At 37.2% G+C, this 14,693-nt stretch overlaps 1 pseudogene; it reads left to right on the top strand.

Annotated features, from left to right (window-relative positions):
• The first annotated feature begins 6,152 nt into the window (after positions 1-6,152).
• LOC118912111 (olfactory receptor 52B4-like) lies at positions 6,153-7,025 on the top strand (annotated as a pseudogene).
• Positions 7,026-14,693: the final 7,668 nt, after the last annotated feature.

Here is a 14,693-nt window from a genome sequence, read left to right as displayed (position 1 = left end):
TGGAGCAGCTGATTATGAGGCAAATGCAAAATTAAATTGACTATCCCCAAAGCCACTCAAGGGATAGACAAAAAGTACAGAATTTGATACCTAATATATAAAGAATGAAGGAGGAAGAAAAAGGAGGAGAAATAGAAAAGAACCTTTAGATTGTGTTTGTAACAGCATACTAAGTGAGTTAAGTTAGACTCTTAGATAGTAAGGAAAGTAACCTGGAACCTTTGGTAACCACGAATCTAAAGCCTGAAATAGCAATAAGTACATACCTATCAATAATCAACCTAAATATAAATGGAATGAATGCACCAATCAAAAGACATGGAGTCACTGAATGGATAAAAATACAAGACCCATCTATATGCTGCTTACAAGAGACTCACCGCAAACCAAAAGACATGCACAGACTAAAAGTCAAGGGATGGAAAAAGATATTTCATGCAAACAATAGGGAGAAAAAAGCAGGTGTTGCACTATAAGTATTAGACAAAATAGACATCAAAACAAAGAAAGTAACAAGAGATAAAGAAGGACATTACATAATGATAAAGGGCTCAGACCAACAAGAGGATATAACCATTATAAATATATATGCACCCAACGCAGGAGCACCAGCATATGTGAAACAAATACTAACAGAACTAAAGGGGGAAATAGAATGCAATGCATTCATTTTAGGAGACTTCAACACACCATTCACTCCAAAGGAAAGATCCACCAGACAGAAAATAAGGATACAGAGGCACTGAACAACACACTAGAACAGATGGACCTAATAGAAATCTATAGAAATCTACACCCAAAAGCAACAGGATAAACATTCTTCTCAAGTGCACATGGAACATTCTCCAGAATAGACCACATACTAGGCCACAAAAAGAGCCTCAGTAAATTCCAAAATATTGAAATTCTACCAACCAACTTTTCAGACCACAAAGGTATAAAACTAGAAATAAATTGTACAAAGAAAGAAAGCAAAAAGGCTCACAAACACATGGAGGCTTAACAACACGCTTCTAAATAGACAATTGATCAATGACCAAATTAAAATGGAGATCCAGCAATATATGGAAATAAATGACAACAACAACACAAAGCCCCAACTTCTGTGGGACGCAGCAAAAGCTGTCTTAAGAGGAAAGTATATGGCGATCCAAGCCTATTTAAAGAAGGAAGAACAAACCCAAATGAATAGTCTAACGTTAAAATTACCAAAATTGGAAAAAGAAGAACGAATTAGGCCTAAAGTCAGCAGAAGGAGGAACATTATAAAGATTAGAGAAGAAATAAACAAAACTGAGAAGAATAAAACAATAGAAAATTTCAATGAAACCAAGAGCTGGTTCTTTGAGAAAATAAACAAAATAGATAAGCCTCTAGCCAGACTTATTAAGAGAAAAAGAGAATCAACACACATCAACAGAATCAGAAATGAGAAAGGAAACATCATGACGGACCCAACAGAAATACAAAGAATTATTAGAGACTACTGTGAAAACATATATGCTAAGAAGCTGGAAAAGCTAGAAGAAATGGACAACTTCCTGGAAAAATACAACCTTCCAATACTGACCAAGTAAGAAACACAAAATCTAAACAAAACAATTACCACCAAAGAAATTGAAGTGGTAATCAAAAAACTACCCAAGAACAAAACCCCCGGGCCAGATGGATTTACCTTGGAATTTTATCAGACATACAGAGAAGATATGATACCCATTCTCCTTAAAGTTTTCCAAAAAATAGAAGAGGAGGGAATACTCCCAAACTCATTCTATGAAGCAAACATCAGCCTAATACCAAAACCAGGCAAAGACCCCACCAAAAAAGAAAATTGCAGACCAATATCCCTGATGAACGTAGATGCAAAAATACTCAACAAAATATTAGCAAACCGAATTCAAAAATATGTCAAAAGGATCATACACCATGACCAAGTGGGATTCATCCCAGGGATGCAAGGATGGTACAACATTCAAAAATCCATCAACATCATCCACCACATCAACAAAAAGAAAGACAAAAACTACATGATCATCTCCATAGATGCTGAAAAAGCATTCGACAAAATTCAACATCGATTCATGATAAAAACTCTCAGCAAAATGGGTATAGAGGGCAAGTACCTCAACATAAAGGCCATTTATGATAAACCCACAGCTAACATCATACTGAACAGCGAGAAGCTGAAAGCTTTTCCTCTGAGATTGGGAACAAGACAGGGATGCCCACTCTCCCCACTGTTATTTAACATAGTACTGGAGGTCCTAGTCACAGCAATTAGACAAAACAAAGAAATACAAGGAATCCATATTGGTAAAGAAGAAGTTAAACTGTCACTATTTGTAGATGACATGACATCGTACATAAAAACCCCTAAAGACTCCACTCCAAAACTACTAGAAGTGATATTGGAATTCAGCAAAGTTGCAGGATACAAAATTAATACACAGAAATCTGTGGCTTTCCTACACACTAACAATGAACCAATAGAAAGAGAAATCTGGAAAATAATTCCATTCACAATTGCATCAAAAGGAATAAAATATCTAGGAATAAACCTAATCAAAGAAGTGAAAGACCTACACCCTGAAAACCGTAAGACACTCTTAAGAGAAATTAAAGAGGACACTAACAAATGGAAACTCATCCCATGCTCTTGGCTAGGAAGAATTAATATCAAAATGGCCATCCTGCCCAAAACAATATACAAATTTGATGCAATCCCTATCAAATTACCAACAACATTCTTCAATGAACTGGAACAAATAGTTCAAAAATTCAAATGGAAACACCAAAGACCCTGAATAGCCAAAGCAATTCTGAGAAAGAAGAATAAAGTGGGGGGGGGATCTCACTCCCCAACTTCAAGCTCTACTAAAAAGCCACAGTAATCAAGACAATTTGGTACTGGCACAAGAACAGAGCCACAGACCAGTGTAACAGATTAGAGACTCCAGACATTAACCCAAACATATATGGTCAATTAATATTCAATAAAGGAGCCATTGACATACAATGGGGAAATGACAGTCTCTTCAACAGATGGTGCTGGCAAAACTGGGCAGTTACATGTAAGAGAATGAAACTGGATCACTGTCTAACCCCATACAGAAAAGTAAATTCAAAATGGATCACAGACCTGAATGTAAGTCATGAAACCATAAAACTCTTAGGAAAAAAACATAGGCAAAAATCTCTTGGACATAAACATTAGCGAATTCTTCATGAACATATCTCCCCGGGCAAGGAAAACAAAAGCAGAAATGAACAAGTGGGATTATATCAAGCTGAAAAGCTTCTGTACAGCAAAGGACACCATCAATAGAACAAAAAGGTACCCTACAGTATGGGAGAATATATTCATAAGTGACATCTGATAAAGGCTTGACATCCAAAATATATAAAAAGCTCATGCACCTCAACAAACAAAAAGTGAATAATCCAATTAAGAAATGGGCAGAGGAGCTGAACAGACAGTTCTCCAAAGAAGAAATTCATATGGCCAACAGACACATGAAAAGATGCTCCACATCGCTAGTTATCAGAGAAATGCAAATTAAAACCACAATGAGATATCACCTCACACCAGTAAGAATGGCTACCATCCAAAAGACAAACAACAACAAATGTTGGTGAGGTTGTGGAGAAAGGGGAGCCCTCCTACACTGCTGGTGGGAATGTAAATTAGTTCAACCATTGTGGAAAGCAATATGGAGGTTCCTCAAAATGCTCAAAATAGACTTACCATTTGACCCAGGAATTCCACTTCTAGAAATTTACCCTAAGGATGCAGTACTCCAGTTTGAAAAAGACAGATGCACCCCTATGTTTATCACAGCACTATTTACAATAGCCAAGAAATGGAGGCAACCTAAGTGTCCATCAGTAGATGAATGGATAAAGAATATGTGGTACATATACACAATGCAATACTATTCAGCCATAAGAAGAAAACAAATCCTACCATTTGCAACAACACAGATGGAGCTAGAGGGTATTATGCTCAGTGAAATAAGCCAAGCGAAGAGAGAAAAATACCAAATGATTTCACTCATCTGTGGAGTATAAGAACAACAGAAAAACTGAAGGAACAAAACAGCAGCAGAATCACAGAACCCAAGAATGGACTAACAGTTACCAAAGGGAAAGAGACTGGGGAGAATGAGAGGGTAGGGAGGGATAAGGGTGGGGAAGAAGAAAGGGGGTATTATGATTAGCATGTATAATGTGGGGTGTGGGGGAAAGGGGAGGGCCGTGCAACACAGAGAAGTCAAGTAGTGATTCTACATCTTACTATGCTGATGGACAGTGACTGTAATGGGGTTTGTGGGGGGGACTTGGGGTAGGGGAGAGCCTAGTAAACATAATGTTCTTCAAAAAAAAATATGATGAAAAAAAAAGGCTATTACAGTGCTGGAACTAAAGTCATGAAGGCTTGAATAAAATAATTCCTTCCCCCCCCAAAAAAAACTAAACAATTTTTTGAATTTCAATTAATTATGTACTTGCTCAAGTATCTAGAGGAAAGTGTACTATGTCTGCAATCTATTTTGAAAAACATTTTTTAAAATAGGATAAATCAACAGATAGAGAAAAGATTAGATAATAGGTGATAGAAAAAGTGTGATAAGATGGCAGAATATGGGGGTGGGGAGATGGGTACTCACTGTAAAATTCCTTCAATTTTGCTATGTGTTTGAAAAAGTTCATATGAAATTTTTGGAGATAAATAGGTTATACTATCCTATGAAAATGAATAATGATATCACTGGTTATAACACACTGAATTAAAACAAATAAATGATTCAATACTGACAACCAAAACATAAAAAAGCAAATCAAAGACAGAGATGGGAAATCTCTTCTTTATACTGGAATGTGAAATAACAAATATAGAAGAAATCATCAAGATAGGAATATACCATTGTGCAAGCATCATAACAATTAATAGTTGATTCTGGCAAGAATAACAAGTGACTCAAAACTTCTTGGATAAATCCATTGTGCTTAAAATAGCATATTTCAACAGTTTTAAAAAGAAAGCCTATCCTAATGGGGAGAAGTATATGAGAACTACTTTAATAAATCAAATTGATACAACAATAAGGGGAAAAAAGTGACATCAGATGCTCTCCGACGTGATGCATTAAGGATGACACGATGGCTGCTATGTTGGCTTCCAGTCAGAAATCTATAGCTGCAAGCAGATCATAAGGATGTGATCAAACTCAACTTGAGAGATATTACAACAAAATAGGGGCCTGTACACCTTGTAAAGGAAAACGTTGTGAAAGACAATGGAAGCCTGAGGAACTATTCCACTTAAAAGGAAAATAAAGAGGAGAAACAAGAATGGTGATGTAGGAAACTCCAGTTTTCCACTCACCCACAAGTATCAAGTATTGAACAGCTATCGTATGAGCAAAACAACTCTGGGAAACCCCTAGAGTCCATTTAGGAAGTTGTAGCAACACCATGGAAAAAAAAGACTAAGAAACATCCCACAGGAAGAGAAGGAAGACAACTTCATTTTGTCTGCATCAACCATCTCCCAATGTGGCATTGCACAGGACCAAGAAAAAAGTTCCCAGTCACTGAGTTCCTCTCGCCAGGAAAGAAGATGGGGGTGAGTGACTAGCTTCTCCATCCGCTTTAAGGCACCACATGGAGGCCCCAGTTTGGTTTCACTCCACCCAGACCAACAGAGCTGAGATGTATTGAGTCAACTAGGGACAAGGCAGAAAATCTATAGTAGACACACAGCACAAGCACAGGCACCTGCTCTGCAGACAACTATCTTCACAGGTAAATTAAAAACTAACTGGTTCTTACAACCAACATGAATACAGAGTGAATTTTCCATTGTGTTCCTATAAAATAGTTTAATTTTTTACCACAAAGATGTTGATCACTAACTTAATCACTTAATTTTCTATATTCATATAAGGGTCTGTCTTGTTTAGGACATTAATACTTTATTCAGAAAACACATCATGTTATTTATCTTTCCATGCATCATATACCCTCAGAATGGAATGGGATCAAATAGGTGCCCAAAGCACCTGGTAATATCAAAAAAATCTTTCAGTATGATCTGAATTTTCCTCTGTCTCTGTAAATAGGCAATGAAGTTCTGAAAGACCTCCCCAAGTATGACTGGGCAAAACCACATTGGTGTTAGCCACACAGTCTTCTGCTTGCTGGGCATCCCTGGCCTTGAGGACCAGCACATGTGGATTTCCATCCCCTTCCTCATTTCCTATGTCATCGCCCTGCTTGGCAACAGCCTGCTCATCTGCATCATCCTCACAAAGCGCAGCCTCCATGAGCCCATGTACCTCTTCCTCTGCATGCTGGCTGGAGCAGACATTGTCCTCTCCACGTGCACAGTGCCTCAGGCCCTGGCCATCTTCTGGTTCCATGCTGGGGAGATCTCCCTGGGTCGCTGCATCACTCGGCTCTTCTTCATCCATTCCACCTTCATGTCTGAGTCAGAGATCTTGCTGGTGATGGCATTTGACCACTACATTGCCATATGCTACCCACTGAGATACACCACTCTACTTACACATGCACTGATTGAGAAAATTGGTGTGACTGCCCTTTTAAGAAATTATGGTTCAGTTATCCATATATTTCCTCTGAAAAGACTGATTTCTGCAAAAGTAGCATCCTCCTAAAATACTGCTGGTAAGCACATTGTCATAGCCCAAATTTCCTACAGTGACATCCAAGTAAACATCTGGTATGAGGTTTTTTTTGTCATATGGTCAACCTTGATCTTAGATGAGCTAATTTTTTTTCCTATCTGCTGAATCTCTAGGCTGTCTTCCACATCCCTTCCTGAGATGCTCACCACAAACCTCAAAACACATGTGGCTCCCATGTCTGTGTCATCAGCCTCTTTTCTGGGCCTGGGATCTTTAGTCCACACTCAGTGGTATGGACACATCTCACCCCATATCCACATCCTGCTAGCCAATGTCTATATTTTCATTCTACCTATGTTAAGTCTCATCATTTAAGTGAATAAGACCAACCAGATCTGGAACCTGGTGGTTCAACTGTTGATTTCAAAGAAGAAATGACTGTGGTAATGAAAACTTATGCTTTTCCTCATAGTTCTCACCATGGTTGAGATTAACTTTTGTATCAGGATATTGAGGGCTGCAGTGTGAAAGCACTCAAATAAATCCATGTGTTGTTGACTTGGAGAAATTGTTTCAGGGATGTTTTGGTAAATGTTTCTTCCAAAACCTTTTATAAGCCACTAGATATCAGTGTCTTACAAGTCTTAGTTATCTTTCTCAGTCACAGAATTCAGAACTAGGTAAGTTCACTCTCTACTCCTAGGCTTAAGTGTTAGAATGCAATGAACTAGAAGACCCTGGCCTTTTCTGGATTGTTGAACTATTCTTCCCCAGAGCATTCTGTGCTTTGAATGGCTGCACTTGGTTTAGTCCTTTAATTAGGACAGGTTCCCAGCCGTTCTTCCCTATTTCATAGCTTTCTTCATATTTTTACTGTTTAGACAAATTCTTTTAAAAATCATTTATACCTTGTAATTCATATATACACCATTGATACAATTTTAATACAAATTGAGTGTACATGTATATATATTTTTCTCTTTTAAAACACAAAAGATAGCAAAAGTTTATTAATGCTTATGTACATGGCATTTTCATTCATATTGCCAATTGCTTGGAAGAAAATATTCAACATGAGAACAGATACAGTACACACACATAAGAGAATAGAAAGTATTAAATTAAAAATACATTGATATATAAGAAATGTTGTCTAAAGAGCATACTTGGCCAAATCAACCATGGCACATCTGTAAGTCTCAATATAAAAGAGCAGTAAGAAGTAATAATATGGGTTTATGTCTTTGCTAATGGAATTATACTCACATTGTATTTGTGAGGGAAGTAAGTTCCAGATCAAATATGATGCAATTTTTTAATAACATATTTACCTAAACCTCACATCAACCTATGCTAAAATCCTATGAATGGAGAATATGTTTGAGTTATCAGATGCAAGTGATTTTCTTTTTAATTTTAGTCTGAATGGTCTAATATTTATACAGTGAACATAATTAACTCAATGAAAAAGAACTGAAAGGTTGTTTTTTAAAAAGTATGGTCGAACACCACTGATCAATTTACTTCCTTTAGTATAGGAAGGCAAGAAAGAAATTACCTCAGGTTTTGTTTGTACAAAAATATCCTAGTGGTCTTCATTTCTTTAAGGATAATTTCATGAATATAGAATTTCAGGTTGGCAGGGGTTCTATAGCACTTTGTAATTTTCCATAGAGCTTTTTTGCTTCTATCGTCTGTACTAAGAACTGACTCGACAGTTTTGCTGTGATTCCTCTGCATATAACACACTTTTTATACCTGATTTCTTTTAAGGTGATCTTTCGTGTTTTGTTTTTCAGAACATTGACCGTGTATCTGTTGTGGTTTGCTTGCCTGCATCGTCTTGGGAGTTTTCTGATCTCCTTGAATATGTTCATTTACACCTTTTGTCAACTGTGGAAATTTTTCAGCCATTACCTTCTTGAATATTATTTTGCCCTGGTTTCTCTCTCCTCTCCGGTTGGGACTGCGATGATGATCCTTGTATATATCTTGAATGTGTGTATTATACCTTGTGCTCATTTTTTCCCATTCTCTTATTTTCCTTCTCATGTCAGTTGCTGTCGTTTCTATTTATCTTATCTTCCAGTTCACTATCCTGTGTTTAGCTTTTTCAAATCTGCTATTTAAACCCATCCATGGAGTGGTTTTTTTCAGGTAATTAAGATCTCAGTTCTATAATAACATATGAATTTTCTCAAAATCCTAAATCCTGAGTATTTCACCATACACTCAAGTATCTTCACTATATTTTTCTCATTTTTAACAAAATTCTGTTAACTCTTGATAATTCCAATAACATGGTCATGTGTTGGTCTTCCCTTTTCTGTTTTTACTCTTCATCATAAGGTCTCATTTTTCATGTCAAGGAATTTGTGATTTAATGCTTTATATCATAATTAAAAATTTATAGCTGCAGATTTTATTTTCTATAAGAAATATTCTCCCATCTTCTGTTAAACAGATTAAGATGAGCAGCTGACCACTTCAACCCAATGAGGACTTAAGCTGAGTCAAGAACAGTTACAGCTTCAGTAAGGTTGTGTATCTCAGCTATGCTCCTGTTCCTGGAAAAATATCCTCCAAAAATGATGATTGAGAATCTGGAAGGCCTTTGAATCACCAATCTAAAAACTGCAGAAGATTCAGTCCTTGCCTTCAGATGATGTAGATTTTAGACTACATATTTAACATAGATGCTTAGACTCCACCTGATGTAACTCCAGATTTGCAAAATGACATAAATGAGAGATTAGCTGTACATTTTGGTCATGTATCCCTCATTCTGGTAGGTCTTTCTTTCCCCCCAAATCACAACAATGCAAGAGATCTTAAACTGCTTTTTAGTTTTTCTTGTTTCCCAGTACCTAGTGTAGCTTCAGAATACAGTACATGTCCCATACAAATAGAAAAGAGAGAATCAGCCATTAACATGAGACTCCCACCCAAGTTTCCAATTTGTTACTGCAACCCTGTAAACAACTGAAGATTGTGGTGGCTTCTCTTTCCTACAGCAGTGGAGATCTTCCTGAGCCAACATCAATCCTCAGCCCTGGAAAGCAAATATTACAATGGGGAAAATAATGCCTGGAAATTGTGAACTTTTGAATAGTTTTCCTCTCTCTCGAACTTTTAATCATCTAGTCTTTGTTGTCTCCACAGCTCTCTGATGTCTTAATACATAATTTTTTTTCAACTGACTAGTTAGTGCCCTCTTTAAAAATATGAAAATAGTAAATCAGTAAAATTTAGGCTAACTTGAAATAAAAATTATACATTTAAGACATCAAAAAGATTTCTATCTTTAACTGGGAGACAAGAAAGATGGTAACTGCTTTTTTCTCAGCATACTGTTATACTTTGCAATCCGCATAATTTTGAACTTTAAGAGTCCATTGCCATTATGCAATGGCAACTACATAATGCAAAATGAGATGCGTTCTTTTGCATCTTACCTGCACTGAGAATATACACATAATTAAAAGGCCAATTTCCCTTAACATTTTTTTTTTTTATTGAAGGGTAGTTGACAACAGTATTGCATTACATTAGTTTCAGGTGTACAACACAGTGATTCAACATTTATATACATGATAATTCTAGGTACCAGCTATCACCATACCAAGTTGTTACAATATTTTGACTATATTCCTTATGCTATACATTACATCCCGGTTACTTATTTATTTTACAATTGGAAGTGTGTTTATATATATTTGATCAATAAATATGAGAGATGCCCTCACAATATATATATATATATTGTGAGGGCATCTCTCATATTATCACATATCACATATACATATCACTATATATATATATATATATATATATATATATATATATATATTGTGAGGGCATCTCTCATATTTATTGATCAAATAGTTGTTAACCACAATAAATTTCTGTATAGGGGGGTCAATACTCAATGCACAATCATTAATCCACCCCAAGCCTAATTTTCGTCAGTCTCCAATCTTCTGAAGCATAACGAACAAATTCTTACATGGAGTACAAATTCTTACATAGTGAATAAGTTACATGGTGAACAGTGCAAGGGCAGTGATCACAGAAGCTTTCGGTTTTGTTCATGCATTATGAACTATACACAGTCAGTTCAAATATGACTATTCATTTGATTTTTAAACTTGATTTATATGTGGATACCACATTTCTCTATTATTATTATTTTTAATAAAATGCTGAAGAGGTAGGTAGATACAAGATAACGGTAGAAAACATAGTTTAGTGTTGTAAGAGAGCAAATGTAGATGATTGGCTGCGTGCCTGTAGACTATGTGTTAATCCAAGCTAGACAAGGGCAATGAAACATCCACGTATGCAGAAGATTTCTCTCAGAACAGGGGGGGTGAGGTTCTAAGCCTCACCTCTGTTGATTCCCAATTTCTCACCTGTTGGCCCCCCTGTGACTGTGCCTGTCTTAGGTTGTTCCTCCCTTGAGGAATCTTACCCGTCTCTGGCTAACCAGTCATCTTCCGGGGCCATACAGGGAAATGTAAAGTTGGTAAGTGAGAGAGAAGCCTTATTGTTTGAAAAGGTTAGCTTTTTACTTCTTTGCATATTTATGCCCTGTGGCTTCTATGCCCAGCATTTGTCTTGAGGTATCTTTACCACTTGGAAGAATTATGATACTCGGTAAATTCGACATGTGGCACGACTTCTATTTAAAAGTTGTGATTAGGTAGGAAGAAGAAAAGCTATAGAAGTAGCAGGCAGAAGAAAACCTGGGAAGATTGATTATTTCTTTGACATATCTTCTTGTAGAGTAACTTCAGCATGGATAGGTTTTAAACTACTAATTAAATTGTGCACACACATTAACATAATAGGAATATAGTTACCTAACCAAAGCATACCTGTAATTACCAGCCATCTCCAATGAAACAAAGAAAACCAGTTAGGCACCTTAGGCATTTGTGAAAACTTATCTATGATATGGTGGATATTGTCCGACTGAACTTAAACAGTCTGAGAGAATTCAGATAAACTAGAACAACCCATTCCTGGGGACTGTTCATATCCCATATGTTCTTTTAACGATAAATAGTCTGTGGTTGTAAGATTTTGGAGTGCTACAATTTGCACTTCTCCTAATTCTTGGTTGAGTTCCAACAGTATAGATCCAGTCCAATTTTTGTTTTACTGTATGCACAGGCCAGCTTAGATATCTCCTTCCTCATTCCCATGGCAAGTCCAGGAACTGGTGGGATGAGTGCATCTACACCTGTGACAGTGCGTAGATCTTTGTTGGAGTTTTTTTTTTTGCTGATCATCTTCTGTCATGAGTCTTCCCGAGAGTGCTGATGTTGGAAGTTTTTTTCATATCTTATCTTAGTTCATTTTCGGGGTAGCCAAATTAGGCTTTGATCCTCTGTATAAACACAAACAGACCCTTTGCCTACACTTTTATATGCCCTTTATATCATTGTGTAGAACTCATTAGAGGTCACCACATAGGAACTGCTTTTTTTTTTTTTTTAATCATTAATCTACACTTACATGATGAACACTTTGTTTACTAGGCTCTCCCCTATACCAGGTCCCCCCTATATACTCCTTTACAGTCACTGTCCATCAGTGTAGCAAACTGTTGTAGAATCACTACTTGTCTTCTCTGTGTTGTACAGCCCTCCCCTTTCTCCCACCCCGCTATGGATGCTAATCTTAATACCCCTCTTTTTCTGTCCCCCCTTATCCCTCCCTACCCACCCATCCTCCCCAGTCCCTTTCCCTTTGGTACCTGTTAGTCCATTCTTGAGTTCTGTGATTCTGTTGCTGTTTTGTTCCTTCAGTTTTTCCTTTGTTCTTATATTCCACAGATGAGTGAAATCATTTGGTATTTCTCTTTCTCTGCTTGGCTTGTTTCATTGAGCATAATACCCTCCAGCTCCATCCATGTTGCTGCAAATGGTTGGATTTGCCCTTTTCTTATGGCTGAGTAGTATTCCATTGTGTATATGTACCACATCTTCTTTATCCATTCATCTATCGATGGACATTTAGGTTGCTTCCAATTCTTGGCTATTGTAAATAGTGCTGTGATAAACATAGGGGTACATTGGTCTTTCTCATACTTGATTGCTGCATTCTTAGGGTAAATTCCTAGGAGTGCAATTCCTGGGTCAAATGGTAAGTCTGTTTTGAACATTTTGATGTACCTCCATACTGCTTTCCCCAATGGGTGAACAAGTTTACATTCCCACCAGCAGTGTAGGAGGGTTCCCCTTTCTCCACAGCCTCGCCAACATTTGTTGTTGTTTGTCTTTTGGATGGCAGCCATCCTTACTGGTGTGAGGTGATACCTCATTGTAGTTTTAATTTGCATTTCTCTGATATTTAGCGATGTGGAGCATCTTTTCATGTGTCTGTTGGCCATCTGTATTTCTTTTTTGGAGAACCGTCTGTTCAGTTCCTTTGCCCATTTTTTAATTGGGTTATTTGTTTTTTGTTTGTTGAGGCGTGTGAGCTCTTTATATATTCTGGACGTCAAGCCTTTATCGGATGTGTCATTTTCAAAGATATTCTCCCATACTGTAGGGTTCCTTTTTGTTCTATTGATGGTGTCTTTTGCTGTACAGAAGCTTTTCAGCTTAATATAGTCCCACTTGTTCATTTTTGCTGTTGTTTTCCTTGCCCGGGGAAATATGTTCAAGAAGAGGTTACTCATGTTTATGTCTAAGAGGTTTGTGCCTATGTTTTCTTCCAAGAGTTTAATGGTTTCGTGACTTACATTCAGGTCTTTGATCCATTTTGAGTTTACTTTTGTATATGGGGTTAGACAATGGTCCAGTTCCATTCTCCTACATGTAGCTGTCCAGTTTTGCCAGCACCATCTGCTGAAGAGACTGTCATTTCGCCATTCTATGTCCATGGCTCCTTTATCAAATATTAATTGACCATATATGTCTGGGTTAATGTCTGGATTGTCTAGTCTGTTCCATTGGTCTGTGGCTCTGTTATTGTGCTAGTACCAAATTCTCTTGATTACTATGGCTTTATAATAGAGCTTGAAGTTGGGGAGTGAGATCCCCCCTACTTTATTCTTCTTTCTCAGGATTGCTTTGGCTATTTGGGGTCTTTGATGGTTCCATATGAATTTTTGAATTATTTGTTCCAGTTCATTGAAGAATGTTGCTGGTAGTTTCATAGGGATTGCATCAAATCTGTATATTGCTTTGGGCAGGATGGCCATTTTGACGATATTAATTCTTCCTAGCCACGAGCATGGGATGAGTTTCCATCTGTCAGTGTCCCCTTTAATTTCTGTTAGGAGTGACTTGTAGTTTTCAGAGTATAAGTCTTTCACTTCTTTGGTTAGGTTTATTCCTAGGTATTTTATTTTTTTTGATGCAATTGTGAATGGAGTTGTTTTCCTGATTTCTCTTTCTGTTGGTTCATTGTTGGTATATAGGAAAGCCACAGATTTCTGTGTGTTGATTTTGTATCCTGCAACTTTGCTGTATTCCGATATCAGTTCTAGTAGTTTTGGGGTGGAGTCTTTAGGGTTTTTTATGTACAGTATCATGTCATCTGCAAATAGTGACAGTTTGACTTCTTCTTTGCCAATCTGGATTCCTTGTATTTTTTTGTTTTGTCTGATTGCCGTGGCTAGGACCTCCAGTACTATGTTAAATAACAGTGGGGAGAGTGGGCATCCCTGTCTAGTTCCCGATCTCAGCGGAAATGCTTTCAGCTTCTCGCTATTCAATACAATGTTGGCTGTGGGTTTTTCATAGATGGCCTTTATTATGTTGAGGTACTTGCCCTCTATTCCCATTTTGCTGAGAGTTTTTATCATGAATGGATGTTGAACTTTATCAAATGCTTTTTCAGCATCTATGGAGATGATCATGTGGTTTTTGTCTTTCTTTTTGTTGATGTGGTGGATGATGTTGATGGACTTTCGAATGTTGTGCCATCCTTGCATCCCTGGGATGAATCCCACTTGGTCATGGTGTACGATGGTTTTGATGTATTTTTGAATTCGGTTTGCTAAAATTTTGTTGAGTATTTTTGCGTCTA

The sequence above is a fragment of the Manis pentadactyla genome, chromosome 9 (assembly GCF_030020395.1).
Source record: "Manis pentadactyla isolate mManPen7 chromosome 9, mManPen7.hap1, whole genome shotgun sequence".
NCBI lineage: Eukaryota > Metazoa > Chordata > Mammalia > Pholidota > Manidae > Manis > Manis pentadactyla.
Note: the sequence above shows the minus strand (reverse complement) of the source record. Positions and strands in the feature narration are given on the sequence as shown.